General features: G+C 40.5%; 1 long non-coding RNA gene across 1 annotated transcript; it reads left to right on the forward strand.

Annotated features, from left to right (window-relative positions):
* The first annotated feature begins 2,371 nt into the window (after positions 1-2,371).
* LOC147581863 (uncharacterized) lies at positions 2,372-12,742 on the forward strand. The gene is made up of 2 exons (XR_015249772.1): positions 2,372-2,501; positions 12,587-12,742. It is a non-coding gene; the product is annotated as an uncharacterized LOC147581863 (long non-coding RNA).
* The last annotated feature ends 5,594 nt before the right edge of the window (positions 12,743-18,336 follow it).

Here is an 18,336-nt window from a genome sequence, read left to right on the forward strand (position 1 = left end):
AATTGCTATCTTAACAATATTGTGTCAGTTGATCCATGAAAATTCGAAATCTCTCCATTTATTTAGATTTTTTTTTTTATCTCTTTCAGCAATGTTTATAGTTTTCAGTGTAGAGGTCTTGCATGTCTTCTTAAAAAATGTTTGTTTATTTATTTATTTATTTAATTTTTGAGAGAGAGAGAGAGAGAGAGAGAGCAGGGGATGGGCAGAGAGAGGGGAAGAGAGACAGAGAGAAAGAGAGAGAGAGAAAGAATCCCCAGCACAGAGCTCCATCCCACAAACCATGTGATCATGACCTGAGCCGAAATCCAGAGTCAGATGCTTAACCGACTATGCCAGCCACACATCCCTTGTGCAACTTTTATTACATTTATTCTGAAATATTTTATGTATTTGTCGCTATGTTTAAAAATACTTTCTAAGTGTTTTCTGCAAGTACATACAAATAAAATTAACTTTTTGGTTATATACTATGACCTTTATAAATTCCTTACTAGTCCTCATAGTGTTTTATAGATTCTTTAGGAATTTCTACGTTAATAATCACATTGAGAGTAAGATGGTTTTACTTTTTTCTTTTCCATTTTTGTTATTTAGTTTCTGTGTCTTGTTGGAGGGTTTCCCTCCCTTGGCACCACTGACAATTTGAGCTTGTCCTGTGAATTATAGAATGTTTAGCAGCATCTCTGGCCTTACCCACCAGATGCCAGTGGCACCTTCTCCCCACCCCCACCTCCCACCTCCCACCCTTCTGCCCTTTTGAATAACTTCCAGGCAGGGGGAGTAGTGAAGTCTTCAGGGGACAGAAGCTGTGGGGCAGCTGGAAATGGAGGGCAGAAAGAAACAGCAGAAGCTTGGGAGACCGAAGAAGAGAGACACAGATGCAAATAGACAAGAGGAGAGTTCCAGAAACAACATTTGGTCAGTATGATGGGAGAAGAAGTGTTCAAGAACAGGGCTTGCTGTCACAGGAGAAATGATGTCTCAGTTTCTGCAAGTCCAGAAATGCCAAAATTAAGAAGTTTAGATTTTCTTCTTTAGGTCAATGGCTTTTTTATCCTTTTATCCCTCTTTCCCTACTTCAATCCCTTCCTTTCTTTCTGTTATTTTTTTCAAATGTCAGCAGAGCCCTCATGAAATCAAATTAAATCTTACACGGATGACTGGTATTGAAAATAGATGAAATCAGAGAATCATCAAAATATGCACTGCAGGGAGGAACCCTGGAACCTGCCACATGATCTTGCCGTTGACATGGCTCCTGGGGCTCCTCTGTGGCACCCCCGGTGTTCTTTGAAATACAGAGACAAACAGCGACTTTAGGAAATGAGGAGTCATTAATGGATTTTGAACTGAGAAGGCAAGCCTTTTCCTAGCTGTGAGCCTTAAGAAAGTTATTTAGCCTCTCTAGGGCTCATTTTCTCTTTTGTAACATGTAGATAATAATACCTTCTAGAGAGGTTATAACAATTAGAAACAAAGTACTTGGCAGAGTGCCTAGCGTGTAGGTGTTCAAATAAATGTAATTGCAAAGTTAATGATCATGACGATAATAATGGAAACAGAGAATGTCACCAGGCACGGAGTTCCAAATTCCCAAAGTCATTATAAGATCTATGTTTGTGATTGGATTCTTGGCTGACCCCAAAACCAAATTCAGAAGACTCTTAACACTCTGGAGCCATCGTAAGGACCTGCTGCTTGTGTGTATATGCTTCTGGCTGGCTCTGGGTATCTAGGGAACGTGGTTCTACCTGAGACTCTTCTGAGTTGGGAGATACACTGAGCTTGAGACTGACTCTGCAGTGGCTCTGGGTCCCCTGGCATGCCTCCACCTAGAAGGCCGCTCTGGTATGTACCTAGTATATCCACGGACAAAGCAAGGAACTACCCCCTCTCCACACTGAGCACAGCACAACTCAGCATTCCCTACTCCAGACGGATCCCTGCTCCAACTGTGGAGCTTTGGGAAAGGCAACAAGTTACATTCTTACCCCTTAAGACTGCCCATGTGTCATTTTATGGACAGAATACATTTGAATTCATCTTAGTTATGTGCACGTTATCTGTGGATATTCACCTTTTAGAATTCACTTACCATTTATTTATCACAAATATAACAAATTGATATTGAGTGCCCAGTGTGTGCCAAGCACTGGCTTAGGTACACGTTGAAAATACACTGACAGACAAGCCTGCAGAGTAAACATTATATAAATGCTAGTGGTATGTAGATGTCATGTATTTATCAAACACAACTATATATGTATATATATACACACGTTTATATTTATATATAAACTCAAAAGAGATTTAATGGGGAAAGTCAAAGCCGACTTTCCGATGTGTTTGTGTCTTTCCAGGGTGACTTGTAAGGCACTACCAACACCATCTGCTCCAGAGCAGAAAGACTACTTAATAGCCAAAAGCAGCTGCCAGCTTAGGCTTCAATGTACTCTCTCAGTTCCCTCCAGGATGACCTGATGTGACCACCCTTCTAGGTAAAGAGGATTCTATCTCCATTTGACAATAAATCCTTAACCTGAGGAAAGAGGAGTCATGTCAGCCTGGCTGACTTTAAGTCCCAGGAGGGCGGAGGTTTTACAACTAACTTAGCTCTACCTGGAAAAGGCCATGTGTCAATCATTCAGAGGGGTAAATCCGGTTTGTCTGGTTTGGGGTCTGATTGTTTCAGTACCGCGATGTGAGGAGGGATAATATTTCTGAAATATTAACGTGTTTCTTTTCCCTAATATTTTGAGATGCAGTAAAACTGGTGGCTAATCCCTAGGAAGGGGGTGTGGGCAGGTGTGAAGGAAGGGGTGGGCTGGGGAAGAAAGGGGAGTGAAATGCATTGGCATCAAGACCTTTTCTATTCTTTTTTTTTTTTTTTTTTATCTTTGAGAGACAGAGTGCAAGTGGAGGAGGGGCAGAGGGAGACACAGAATCCGGAAGCAGGCTCCAAGCTCTGAGCTATCAGCATGGAGCCCCATGTGGAGCTCGAACCCACGAACTCTAAGCTCATGACCTGAGCCAAAGTCAGACGCTTAACCAACTGAGCCACCCAGGCACCCCAAGACTTTTTCTGTTCTTAAATTTGAAATAAAAATTAGTTTTGCTATAGAAAAAACAAATTAAATCCCCTGCATAACCTGACATCGTGGGGTAAGAGCTCAAATTGCCTCAGAGACTTTTTGGGGGTTTAGCCAGCAATTAAAGTATCTCAGTGCTAATTGATATACAGTAGGCAACTTTGGCAAATTGCTTAATAATGGTAACAAGATCATTGTAAGAAATCTAGGAAATGCCAAAGTGCTTAAATAAAGTGAAAAAACTGTTTGTAACATTTGTACCCTTTTCCTTTCAGTATATTCTTTCTGCTTTTTAGAAAACATAATTGAAATTATACTGTATATAAAATTTATCTTACTGTCTAATCTGAGAACGTTGCTTAAAGAACATTTTCTGTCATTAAAAATATTTACGTATTCTTTTAAATTAATTATGTTATATTGCAAAATTAACCCATGTTCATTGCAGAAAATTTAGAAAAAAGAGGAAATAAATAGTCCTAACTCAAGAAAATAACTATTAACTTAGTTATTAATATAGTTATCATATTAATATAGAGCCATAGGCAAGAGTTTTACCTATAAAAGCCTCATTTTCTTTATCTTTAAAATAGAGATAATAGTATCTTCCTTATAGGGCTGTTATAAAAAATTCCATATAAATGTAAAATGTTTCTCACAGTGCCTGACATATCATCAGAACATATTTATAATTTTATACTACTTAAAAATTTTTTTAATGTTTATTTATTTTTGAGAGACAGAGAGAGTGTGAGCAAGGGAGGGGCAGAGAGAGGGAGACACAGAATCCAAAGCAGGCTCCAGGCTCTGAGCTGTCAGCACAGGGCCCGACGTGGGGCTTGAACCCACAAACTGTGAGATCATGACCTGAGCCTAAGTTGGACGCTTAACCGACTGAGCCACTTGGTTGCCCCTATGCTAATTTTAAACAAAATATTATCAACCTTTATAAATTGTTCTACAACCTGCTTTGTGTTTTAACTGAATAATATATATCAGGATCATTTTTACATGTTAACAAACATAAACCTGCAATATAATTTGAATAACTACATTGTGTTTTTTTCCATGACTATGTATGAGACATTAGGTTGCAAACATGATTTAAAAAAAATTTTTTTAACGTTTATTCATTTTTTGAGAGACAGAGAGAGAGCATGAGCAGGGGAGGGGCAGAGAGGGAGACATAGAATCCAAAGCAGGTTCCAGGCTCTGAGCTGTCAGCACAGAGCCCGACACGGGGCTTGAACTCACGGACTGTGAGATCATGACCTGAGCCGAAGTCTGATGCCCGATCGACTGAGCCACCCAGGTGCCCCCAAACATCATTTTTAATGTTTGCATAATATGCCATCATGTGTATGTGCTATATTGTATTTACACTATGTTGTGTGTTATGATCCAGCTACCTGGGGACAGTGAAACCATGTTAACGGTAATCAAATATATTTATCTGACTCTTCCAACTTTTTTTGCTGGGCTTTGGGCCCTCTTCAAAGATGACTCGTGTCATTTCTAGGAGTCCCCAAGGGATTCATCTATTCATTCAATTAACAAACATTGAGCACACACCATGTTCCAGACATTGTGCCAAGGATGCGATAGTGAGAAGAAAGACACAGCTGCTGTTCTCTTGGTGTCTTCAATCTAAAATGGAAGACACCAGACCTTAATCAAACAATCACTTAGGGAATCAAATGCAAGCTACGTTCAGTGCTAAGTAGAACAAGTAGATTGCTATGGTAACAATGGCAGATGGATTTGACCTTGGCTCAGGGAAGGTCTCCGAGGCAGTTCCTGCTTGAGATAAGATCAGGAGGGTGGAGGAGTTCATGAGGTCTGGGTGAAGGGGTTCTGAAGAAAGTGAGGGTCATGTCCAGCAAAAGGAACAGCTCTGTGGGCAAAAGGGCAAGAGCTCTGTGGAAGGAGGACACCCGGCGTGCTTGGAGAAATGTCTGGGGCTTGAGTGAACCCATGCTGGAAACAACACGTGCCATCTGTGGTGGCAGCATACCAGGGATGTCTTTTAAAACGTGTTTTGTTTTTTGTTTTTTACTTTTCAGGTACAGAGGGGCCAACTGATGAGGGGGCAATTGCCATTGAAAAGATAATTTATTATACCCACAGGTCCCAAGAGGAAGGGGCACATGAGGAAGCACCACGGTCAGTCAGAAGGCTGAGGGAATGTGGGAGACACATGGGCAAGAGCCTTTGTTGTGGTTTCTGTGGGAAGGAACGGGCAAGGCAGCGTATGCAGTTTAGGATTGGCAAATCTGAATAATTTCAGCGGTCTCTGAGGCAAAGTGGCTGTCCCTAATTATCTGGTACCTGGTTCTGGGGGGTCACTGAGGCCAGGAAATAGTGGCCCTGAGTGTGAGAGCCCATAGAGGAGGTGGGCGGTAGTGTGGGCTCTGGATGGGTTGGTTTGCATATGAAAGTCCCACCCACCGGCAGGTTGTTTGCTATCTCTAGAAATTGTCTAGCCCTGGGAAGGGATTCCTTCCAGATTCAGCAAGCCCCAAGATGTCAAAGGATCAAAAGTATAGAGTAAGAGACACGATTAATACAGTATATTGGAGGAACATCAGGGAGGAGAACAGTCAAAATAGAGTTAGCAAGAGGGACAGATGACGAGGAAGGATGATATTTCTCGATGTTTCTGAGAGACTTGAATGAAAACAGATCCTTGCAGTTTTTGTAGTCCTTTTCCCCTTTGGGCACAAGCATACAGCTGATCGGAGGGCTAACCTGGATGACAGAAACATCTGCACTCAGAAGTGTCCCAGCAAGTGAGGTGTTCATCTTGGGTTAAGCCTGGGTGCTGGGTCTGTTCCTTGGGAATACATTTTTTCTTACGTTCGTTGGTCAAATAGGCCCTAGAGCAGTGATTCTCAACCAGGAGCTATTCTGTGGAATATAGGACATTTGGCAATGTCTGGAGACATTTCTGGTTGTCACAACTTGGTGGAGAGTGCCAATGGCATTTAGTGCGCTGAGGTCAGGGATGGTGCCAAACACCTTAAAATGCATGGGACTCCCCCCCCACCCCCCATAACAGAGCATTATCTCCCTCAAAATGTCAGTAGTGCAAGACTGCCCTCAGTGTCTGTATCCTGGAAGTGACCAGGACTAGAGTTTAAGCTATGGCCCTTCACAACAGAATTTTTTCATTAATAATCACCCTGCAGTGGACATATTGATTCATCATTTTTATAACTTTTTGTTCAGTCTCAAGATGTATCTTCCCTGTTTCTTCCCTCTATGTCTGTTTCTGGAAAAGAAGTTCTGGGGAGCATATGTGGAAAAAAATGACTTAATCTACTCTCTCATAGGACAGTGACAAAGACCTTTCGGTCACAGTCTCCTATTTGTCTACCTTTTGAGTGTCCCTATTGCTTAATGAGTTCAAGTCAACAAGTCTTTAATGACTGTCTGCCATATACTTAACATGTGTCATTTTCTGGAAATCTAGCACAGTGCCTGATGCAATGCACATAAGGACTTGGCCCATGAGAGCATACATCATCTTATTTACTTCTCCCAATAACCATATTATGGAGGGATTAATATACCTCAGCTTATATATGAGTAAATAAAGGCTTGGAGAGTCGAATCATGCCTAGATGACATGGCTAGGATGTAGTAGACTCTGGATTTGAACCCAAGCTCATGGTCTGACCCCCAAAGCCAATGCCCCTCTTGTGGAACTCCATGACTCCTTCCTGTTGATGAAAACTGGGGACCACAATTCTTTATCCCATTAAGAACTGTGCTGTGGTTGGCTCTTTTAGTTTCGAAGATTCTGGTAAGCTCATTCAGCTTCCTGTAAAAAAAAGTAAGTACAGTCCTGGATGAAAGGAAAAATATTAACCAAGGGAATAAACAGGCCTCATAATGGCTTGACTCCCACTCTACCAGAAAGTCTGACTTTGAAAAACTCTGATTCCAACATAATTAGTACCTTAGTTGAGATCTTATTAAGTAACAGAGATTGGTAATGGATAATGGCAAAGTTAGGGGACATTTCCCAACATTACACAAGTTTTATTCTACAGATTGCTTCCTGGGAAATTAAAGAGATGCTCATTGAGCCTGAGGTGAGCCTTGAATTTCACAGAAGATGGAAAGGCTCATCAGAGTAGGCCTATTCCTGCTCTTGATATAAATTACTTGTCCTCTGGATGTCAGCCCCTTTCCTACCCCTCAGACTCTCTCTTGTTTCTCCCATATTGTCAGCGTTTTGTTTTTTGTTTTTTTTTTTAATATATCCTTCTGTATGGTTTTAATGGATTTTTCCTATTATGCCCCTATTCCCTCTATAAAGTAAGACTTGAGCTAGCTAGTTAAATAATCTTTAGTAACAACATGGAACTATACCCTATGGTAGTTTTAAAAATAAGATGCATAAAGCAAGTGGCAGAAGAGTATAGAAGATGTGATTTCAACTGTGCTATAAAAAGGAAATATATTTTAATATGTACAAAATATGTCTGGGCTAAGACAATGGCTTATCAGAAAGAAGAGGGGCTGAAGAGGTCAGACACTGGTAGGATGTAGGTGACGTTTACTTTTTAAAGGTTTTAAGAACTAGTCCACTTCCCAGGTAGAATTCTATAGGTGACAAGATGCCATTTTGAAGGATCATGCCTTATCTATAATTTAAGGCATCAGGTTCTTCATTTGTTTACTAAAGGTTATACTTTAATTACAGATACTAGAGACTCCTGGTAAAATACTTAAGTCTTTCACAAACTGCTTTACACGCCAGGGATCCACACTCTGATTTCAGAATGGCTACACCTTCCACCAAAGAATGTAATGGATCTTCTTTGGGCTACTGTATTACACTTCTTAGGTCGATGCCCACTTAGTTGGCACATTTCTGTTGACCCCTAACAGTGCTGATTTTGCTACTATCACTGGGCACGGACAGCTTTGTATGATCACCATCCTGTCCCTACCCAACAAAAATGAGACAAGTCATTTAGCCACTGATCTCAGCTGACAGTAGAATCAGTAAATCTTTGCAATGGTGGGTTTGCCAAGCACAGCTCTCTGGCACTACAAGTGTACTGACCAGTTCGAGAGAGAGTCTCCGGCTCACACCATTCACTCTGCACCCCTGACTATCTTTCCTCTTCTGGTCCAACTTTTTTTTTTTTTTTTTTCATGATCATATTGCAGTCTCTGCTGAAATTTAAGAAAGACTAAAAATCAGGGACACCTGTTGTAGTTGGAAATGACCATGTTGTCTGTGTTATAGTGGCCATTGAGCCTGACAGCTGCACAAATGCAGGGCCAGTCAGGGTCTCCTTCAGTAGAAGTGACTTCTCTGTTTGGAAAAAAAAAAATGCCAACAGAAACTCAGAGCCTGGACTGTTGCTGTGGCTTTGCCTGCTTGCTTGTTCACTTGCTTGGTTTTACAGAAAGAATATTTTCTGGTTTGTCTCAAAGTGGGGAATCATAAAAATAATATGTATATATACATTTACATATTTCATTTTATCTTAAAACACAGGTGCTTATTTTCCAGTGACTCATGTAGGGCCAAGGCTTGATTTGAGGGTGGACATGCTGTTTGGAGTCATAGAGTTGCCCCTTTTAAGGAAATCCCTTTCTGATGTACCATGCACCATTTCTAGAAATGTACCATTTCTAGGTTGGATTTCTTTAAAGTGGAATTAGAACTCCAAGCTCCTTGTGGAACAGTCTGAAAGTAGATTCCATTTAGATTTATACAATCTTTCCCCACAGAGTTTACTTCCCCATACATAATTCCACAGCAATATTCTTAGTTGTTTTTACTAAGTCTTTCCAAAGCATTCTCCTTAGTATTTGTAGAAAAAAGGGCTCTCATTTCATTGTATTTCACTGGCTTATATAATACGTAATTAAAGGAATGTAATCAGGGCACCTAGGTGGCTCAGTTGGTTAAGCATCGAGCTCTTGATTCCAGCTCAGGTCATGATCTCAGGGCTTGTGAACTGGAGCCCCATGTTGGGTTCCATGCTAACAATGCAGAACTTGCTTGGGATTTTCTCTCTCTCTCTCTCTCTCTCTCCCTCTCTCTCTGCCCCTCCCCCCACTCACACTCTCTCACTCTCAAAATAAATAAATAAACTTAAAAAAAAAGAACATCACCAACACATACAACTGGCATTGAGTGGTTTGGGGACAAAGTCCAACTGATCCTTGGACAATAGGCAGCACAGTTTGAGGGGGTGGAGCAGGGAGGTGACTGAGCAAGCAGCCAGAAGCAATGCCCAGCTACCACTGGAGCATCAGTCAATAAGTCTTCCTTAACTCTGGGAAAAGGTGGGTTCATGGGATACCTACTGTTCATTAGTCTCTTTTAGGGTCTTGCAATGCATTTTAAGCAGCGTTGATGGAGTCTTATGCAGAAGAATAGAATATCTGACAGGTATGGAAGTGTTCTTGGGGAATCACATTCATCCCCTCTCTGCCCCTTTTATTCCCCTGAGGTGGCCCTTGAGAAACATCTGGAACACCTAGGGCTGTGTGAAGCACAATATGCAAACCTTGGACAGAGTCCAGTTCTTTCACAATGAAATAATAAACTGAAATCTAAAGATATTGTGGCCAGAATTCAGTTTTCCTGGTTCCCGAGCTTACACTTTTTCTGCTATGTTTTCTGACTTTTATTTCCCATGTGACTTGAGGCTGCCCCTCCTCGGGTTTTTCTGCCATCTGATTATCTCTGTGCGGCAGCCCAGAGGCCAGGAAGGAACAGAGTGGAATGGGCTCAGCATGGCTCTTTCTTTTTGTATAGCTCTCTGAACTTCTTGCCACTAGCATCGAATCCTTATGAATCAGTGTGTGGTGGGAGAGGCATGACTTTCTTGCTGACCTTTCCACCAAGACTGTTACTTTCAAACACTTTGTGGGCTGCAGAAGTGTTTTTATTGCTCAATATGTGGTCCCACTTTCACCTCCAAATTGCTCCCAGGGGAGGTAACATCTAAGTGGGGCTTGCTCAGGAGAAGGGGGCAGAGGAGTGGAAGGGCAGTCTAGGCAAAGCAAACATCAAACACAAAGACCTTGACTTGACATGAACCAGTACATTGTTTCAGAAGCAGAAGGTGAGAGCAGGGGTCAAAATCATGAAGGGTCCTATATCCACGCTAAGAAGTGTGGATTTTGTCCTGAAGGCACTAGAAAGTTATTAAAGGATTACAAGCAGAGGGATGACATGGCCAGGCTTGTGATTTATATGGATCACCCTGTCAACGCAAGAAAATGGATGGTGGTGGTAGGAGGGACTAAAAGCAAAGAGGCCAGATAGGAGATGGATGGCTAGAGTAACTCAGGGGAAAGATGATACAGCCCTGAACTAAGGTTTTAACAACATGGATAGAGGGGAGGAGGCAGATTCCAAGAGAACACGTTCTGATGCTGACTAGAAAGTTGGATTAAAGTGGCTAAAACAATTTTCAGGAGCATGAAAGAGAGTATGGACGTGATCAAGCTTCAGATTCAATTGCGAGGAATATTTCAGAACTTCTAGTCTTCCTATCAGGGCTTCCATGTATGGCTGGACGTGTTGTACACTACTGTGCACTACGGAAGGTGCTACTGACACAATGCAGTGTCCTCAGACACTTCAAGTTGTGCAATGCTACCGTCTTGCTTCCTATGGTTGTGCAAACAAAAATTTCCAGAGAAAGTCTATGTAGCTTCCTGACAAGTGTCATGTGAGGTATCGAAGCCCAACTAAATAGAAGAGGTAAGGTAAGGCAAGATTACTACCAGTAGCTTTTAGGGTCTAATGCAAAACTGAAACAGTCCTTGCTCCACACAGGTGCTGGGAAAAGAGCGGAGTTCAGATGGCTGCAGGCTCTCAGGCAGTTGGGGAGGGACACAGGAGGTGGTACAAAGCACTTGGCATCAGAACAGTCTGAGACAGAACTTGCACCGACGTGGTACAAGTCTGAAACATAGAAAACAGCCCCATCAAGGACATCCTACCGTGGTGCCCAATTCAGGGGCTCAGGGGAACTTGGAAAAGTCTTTACAGTGGCAAGCCCCTCAGCAGGATCTGCACCCACACACCAAGAGGCATTTTCTTTCCATTCTGTATTTGGAAAAGGTTGTGGTTTGTGCCCCTCCCTTTGCTTCACGTTAGCCAGTAAGGATGGTAATTCTTCTAGAAGCAGATGCTTTGTTTGTTCACAGTTCATGGTGTGTATGAAATAGATGAAGAAGTAAATGAGTATGTGCAACTGTCCTTCAGTTTACACAAATTAATATATTTCTAAGAAGTTGTGGGTGTACTGCATCCAAACCAAATGTCAACACAGGTTGGAAGTCTCTAACAGATGAAAATTGGAAGTGAACGTGCCGCGTGCTGTGCAGATCATATGGTCAGTGACTACCAGTGCCTGCCTCATAGCGGAGGCTCCATGAGCGCTCACTGAACTCACAAATAAATGGGTTATGTTAACGAAGCATTTCCGCACAAATTATCTCATTTGATCCCAACACGTCTGTGAAGTAAGTGTTGTTATCTTTGTTTCACAGAAGAGAAAACAGACGCTCTGGAAGTTTCACTGATTTACGTGCTCAGGGTCACACAGCTACAAAATGCTGTAGCTGGGACATTAATTGAGATCTTTTGATTCTTTCCACCGCTCGACAGCTGTTTGTAAAAGCTTTGGTCGGCACAATTCTGATTTAAAGGAACCTACTGAGTAATCCTCTGGTAAAGAAGAAAACCATGCCTGATGCATATTTTGTAAGCCATTTTTTGGTATTATTTTGGATTTTCTCAGAGTGGGGCTCTCATCTTGTAAATGCATAAATGCATAAATGCCTAGTTTACACTCATTTTGAAGACTGAGTAACTGTAGCACATAAAGGACACACAAATGGCTGGTAACCACAAAAAGGGAAAAAGGAAAAAAAGCAATATGAAAAAAAAAAAAAGACTTCTTCCCTTCTTTTGACCTATTAGAATCCACTTCTCTTGTATGTAGCCAGCATTATGTAATGTTTTATTTCTTGTCTCTGTCTGGTTCAAGGCTGAAATATTTGCTTTCTAAAATTGAGACCCTAATTTGTCGGGTTGATTTGATAAACTAATGATGTAGAAATTGGTTCCGAGGAGGAATGAAAACATTCCCTCCCCTCCCCCCCCACCAAATCACAGGTGCTGAAAGCCATAGATGAAGGAAGTTGCAAGCTTCCTTCTATGTAAAAATGGAAGCAGTTAAGCCTCCTAGGGCAGGAAGCTGGTCTCAGAAAGTGTTACCTCTCACGCATACCACAGCAAGTGGGCTTTGCCCATGTGTGGTTATTCAGATTCCCACGCCTCTCCCACCTGCTAGGGGCCTGGGGGGCCCAAGGCAGCTCAAAACTTCACATCCTCTGGTGGTGACCCCCAAGCCTCCCGCTGGAGACAGTGTTCTTGTTCCCTGTCCCCAACTGCTGTTGACCATTGCGTGCTTGGTGAGCTTTCTCTCCTGATCTTTTTTTAGGTAAGCGTGAACAGAAGCCCAAGGATCAGGTGCTGGCTGCAGAACAAAGATGTTTACTTTCCACCAGGATCAAAGGTGAACATAAACCAAAAATAAGTACAGCACCTTTACCATCAGAGTCTTTCAGACAATAAAGCAGAACATATTTTGAGAATTATATCAGCAGACACTGCTCAGGAGAATTTGTCTAAAGCAATGATTATCTTAATTTGATCTACCCCGTCCTTATTTGACTAGCGGAAGTGTCATGTCACGGATGAAGGACAGCAGACCTCAGCAGCCTGGCTGAAGGCGGTGTTTTTAAGAATTTCAGAGACCTCCACCTTGTTTGTGGTTAAACTTTATTCATTCAGCTTTCCCTGACTCAGTGCTTCCTCCAATTAATTTGTGCTGAGCAGAAACATTGAATATCAAATTGAAAACGAAAAGAAAATTTGCTGAGTATTTTAGTTGATAAAAGAGAGTCGAGAAAGATCTGAATACATACATGCATGCATAAAATTTTGATGGAGGTGGTGGTGTATTTTCCAGCAAGCAAACTGCAAATTCACAATGGTGTTTATTGAAGTGCACTATATTTAGCAAAGGCAGGTCTGATGGAGCTTGGCTTTGAGAGGGCTGTTTGATCCTTCCTTTCATCACTGCGTGGTGGGGAGGACCTTGGCGAGGCCTGGGTGGAGAGAAATCACCACCAGGGCTTCCACTGCACGAACCTCCGCTCTCGGGACCAAACATAGCCCTGCTGCTTCAGGAAGGTTTGCATAAAAGGGATTGGTTTTCATGTGATTCTGCAAGTGAACTCCCTGGGAGAGCCTGGCAGAAAGGAAGAGAATAAGAAAGAAAAAAGATTCTTAAGCAGTTCTGGCCAGCTTCCAAATGCTTCAAGCTGACAGCACAAGTGGTTTAATCTGCTTCTTTAGAGCTGAAGACTTGCTTAACTTTCAAGGCCACAAACCAGGGACTTAATGAGCGATCGCTTGAAATTCTGAATTTTTTTTTTTTTTGGTAAAAAACAAAACCAAAACCAAAAACCAAGATATTATGCTTGAGTTACACTGCATTAATTTTTTCAATCATAGGAATGTTGGTCGATCTCCTTTACTTAAAAGACATTTTAAAAATTGTAAAAATTCATGACTTCTCTGAGAAAGAATCATGTTGCATCTGTTGCTACCATATGATTACATTAGAACTGTTGAAGACAAAAAGATAACCCTCTTCACAATGAAATTAATTGAGTTGGATCTAAAATAATTGTTATTTATTTGCTGACCATTTACCATGGGTGGGCATTAATCTTGGTTTGTTACAAAGATAAAAAGCAATGAAACATATTCACTGTTCTCAGGGCCTCACAATTGAACAGGGAAAGCACAAATTTATGGCTAAGTGGAAGATACATATTCTAATTTTCATACAATGCAATGAACATTACATAAAAGGTATGGGCAAGACACTGTGGAAACAAGAAAAGGTAGCAATGAATTCAGCTGAGTGGAGCAGATGTCTGTTTTGGTTTCACATGGATATTAACATTGAAGCTGGGCTTTAAAGAGATACTAGCTAACAAGACCTAGGAGTAACGCCAGGACCAAATGGGGACATATTGTATAGCACTTGCTAACAGTAAGGCCAGCTCTATTCAGGTAAGGAGACTGGGCCAGAAACGGGATTACTCAACAGCCACCACCTATCCAAGCCGCATCAGATCCTATCTGAGCTGGAATGCTATTCTACTCTAATCCTCTCATCCTTCTATAGAAGTCTTTTCTCCACAGTGTATCAAGACTCACCCCCTTACTATCTAAATCATGTATTTCTTTTTTAATTATGTATTTTTATTTTTTAATTTACATCCAAGTTAGTTACATATAGTGCAATAATGATTTCAGGAGTAGAATCCTGTGATTCACCCCCTACATATAACTCCCAGTGTTCATCCCAACAAGTGTCTTCCTCAATGACTCTTGCCCATTAGCCCATCTCCCCACCCGTAACCCCTCTGGCAGCCCTCAGTTTGTTCTCTGTGTTTAAGAGTCTCTTATGTTTTGTCCTCTGCCCTGTTTTTATATTATTTTTGCTTCCCTTTCCCTATATTCATCTATTGTGTATCTTAAATTCCACATATGAGTGAAGTCATATGATGTTTGTCTTTCCCTGACTAATTTCACTTAGACTAATACCCTCTAGTTCCAACTGTGTTGTTGCAAATCACAAGATTTCATTCTTTTTGTTTGCTTAGTAATACTCCACTGTATATGTATACCACATCCCCTTTACCCATTCATCTGTCAATGGACATTTGGGCTCTTTCCATACTTTGGCTATTGTTGATAGTGCTGCTATAAACATGGGGGTGTGTGTGCCTCTTTGAAACAGCATACCTGTATCCTTTGGATAAATACCTAGTAGTGCAATTGTTGGGTCTTCAGTTTTTCTGTTTTTAATTTTTTGAGGAACCTCCATACAGTCTTCCAGAGTAGCTGCACCAGTTGCATTCCCACCAGCAGTACAAAAGAGTTCTCCTTTCTCTGCATCATTGCCAACATCTGTTGTTGCCTGACTTGTTAATTTTAGCCATTCTGGCAGGTGTAAGGTGGTATCGCATTGTGGTTTTGATTTGTACTTCCCTAATGATGAGTGATATTGAGCATTTTTTCATGTGTCTGTTATAGCCATCTGGATGTATTCCTTTGAAAAGTGTCTATTCATGTCTTTTGCCCATTTCTTCACCGGATTGTGTTGAATTTGACAAATTGTTTGTAGATTTTGGGCACTAACCCTTAATCTGATGTGTCATTTGCAAATATCTTCTCCCATTCCGTTGGTTGATGTTTAGTTTTGCTGATTGTTTCCTTCGCTGTGCAGAAGCTTTTTATCTTGACAAGATCCTAATAGTTCATTTTTGCTTTTGTTTCCCTTGCCTCCGGAGACGTGTTGAGTAAGAAGTTGCTGCGGGCAAGATCAAAGAGGTTTTTGCCTGCTTTCTCCTCAAGGATTTTGATGGCTTCTTGTCTTACTTTTAGGTCTTTTATCCATTTTTGAGGATATTTTTATGTATGCTGTAAGAAAGTGGTCCAGGTATATTCTTCTGCATGTCGCTGTCCAGTTTTCCAACACCATTTGCTGAAGAGGCTGTCATTATTCCACGGGATATTCTTTCCTGCTTTGTCAAAGATTAGTTGGCCATACATTTGTGGGTCCATTTCTGGGTTCTCTTCTCTGTTCCATTGATCTGAGAGTCTGTTTTTGTGCCAGTACCATACTGTCTTGATGATTACAACTTTCTAATACATCTTAAAGTCCAGGATTGTGATGCCTCCAGCTTTGGTTTTCTTTTTCAGGATTACTTTGGCTATTCAGGGTCTTTTCTGTTTCCATACAAATTTTAGGATTGTTTGTTCTAGCTCTGTGAAGAATGCTGGTGTTATTTTGATAGGGATTGCATTAAATATGTAGATTGCTGTGGGTAGTATCAACATTTTAACAATATTTGTTTTTCCAATCCAGGAGCATGGAATGTTTTTCCATTTTTTTTTTTTTATAGCTTCTTCATTTTCTTTCATAAGCTTTCTATAGTTTTCAGCCTACAGATTTTTCACCTCTTTGGTTAGGTTTATTCCTAGGTATTTTATGGTTTTATGCAACTGTAAATGAGATCAATTCTTTGATTTCTCTATTGCTTCATTACTGGTGTATAGAAATGCAACCAATTTCTGTGCATTGATTTTATATCCTGTTACTTTGTTGAATTCCTGGATCAGTTCTAGCATTTTTTGGTCAAATATTTTGGGTTTTTCATATGGAATATCATGTCATCTGTGAAGAGTGAAAGTTTGATTTCCTCCTTGCCGCTTTGGATGCCTTTTATTCCTTTGTGTTTTCAGATTGCTGAAGCTAGGGCTTTCAATACTATGTTGAATAACAGTGATGAGAGTAGACATTCTGTCGTATTCCTGACCTTAGGGGGAAAGGTCTCGGTTTTTCCCCATTGAGGATGATATTAGCCGTGGTCTCGCGTATATGGCTTTTATAATCTTGAGGTATGATCCTTCTACCCCTACTTTTTTTGAGGGTTTTTATCAAGAAAGATTGCTGTATTTTGTCAAATGCTTTCTCTGCATCTATTCAGAGGATCATGTGGTTCTTGTCCTTTTATTAATGTGATATATCACATTGATTTGCAGATATTGAACCAGACTTGCATCCCAGGTATAAATTCCACTTGATTGGAGTGAATAATTCTTCTAATGCCTTGTTGGATCCAGTTAGCTAGTATCTTGATGAGAATTTTTGCATCCATGTTCACCAGGGATATTGGTCTGTAGTTTTCCTTTATAGTGGGGTCTTTGTCTGGTTTTGGAATCAAGGTCATCCTGGCCTCATATAATGAGTTTGGAAGAGTCCTTCCATGTCTCGTTTTTTGCAACAGCTTCAAAAGAATAGGTATTAACTTCTCTGTAAATGTTTGGTAGAATTCCTCTGGAAAGCCATCTGGCCCTGGGCTCTTGTTTTTTGGGAAGTTTTGTAGTTTATATGTTTCTAGGAATCTATCCATTTCTTCCAGATTGCCCAATTTACTGGCATATAGTTGCTCATAATATTCTCTTATTATTGTTTGTATTTCTGCAGTATTGGTTGTGTTCTCTCCTCTTTCATTCTTGACTTTATTTATTTGGGTCTTTTCTTTTTTCTTTTTGGTCATACTGGCTAGGGGTTCATCAATTTTGTTAATTCTTTCAAAGAACCAGATCCTGGTTTCATTGATCTATTCTACTGTTTTTGTTGTTGTTGTTGTTCGTTTGTTTTTGATAGCATTGATTTCTGTTCTAATCTTTATTATTTCCCAGTTTCTGCTGGTTTGGGGTTTTATTTGCTATTCTTTTTCCAGCTCTTTAAGGTGTAAGGTTAGTTTTGTATCTAAGATCTTTCTTCCCTCTTTAGGAAGGCCTGTATTGCTATTATATACTTCCCTCTTATGACCACCTTTGCTGTCTCCCAGAGGTTTTGGACTGTGGTGTTATCATTTTCATTGGCTTCCATGTACTTTTAAACTTCCTCTTTAGTTAAAGAGGAACTTAAACCCATTCATTCTTTAGTAAGATGTTCTTTAGTCTTCAAGTATTTTTTGTCTTTCCAAATTTTTTCTTGTGGTTGATTTGGAGTTTGTGGTCTGAAAATATGCACAGTATGATCTCAATCTTTTTATACTTGTTGAGGGCTGATTTGTGTCCCATTATGTGATCTATTCTGGAGAATGTTCCATGTGAACTTGAGAATAATGTGTATTCCACTGCTGTAGGATGAAATGTTCTGAATATATCTGTTAAGTCCATCTGGTCCAGTGTGTCATTCAAAGCCATTGTTTCCTTGTTGATTTTATGCTTAGATCATCTGTCCACTGCTGTAAGTAGGGTATTGAAGTCCCCTATTATTATGGTATTATTGTCAATGAGTTTCTTTATGTTTGTGATTAATTGATTTCTATATTTGGGTTGTTCTACATTGGGGGCATAAATATTTACAATTGTTTGATCTTCTGGGTGGATAGACCCCTTAATTATGATATAATGCCCTTATTCATCTCTTGTTACAGTCTTTATTTTAAAATCTAGATTGTCTGATAAAAGTATGGCTACTCTAGTGTTCTTTTTGCAACCATTAGATGGTTCTCCATCCCCTTACTTTCAATCTGAAGGTGTCTTTAGGTATAAAATGGGTCTATTGTAAACAGCATTAGATGTATCTTG

Source organism: Puma concolor, chromosome B1, assembly GCF_028749965.1.
Source record: "Puma concolor isolate L17-30 chromosome B1, mPumCon1.1.hap2, whole genome shotgun sequence".
NCBI classification, from domain to species: domain Eukaryota; kingdom Metazoa; phylum Chordata; class Mammalia; order Carnivora; family Felidae; genus Puma; species Puma concolor.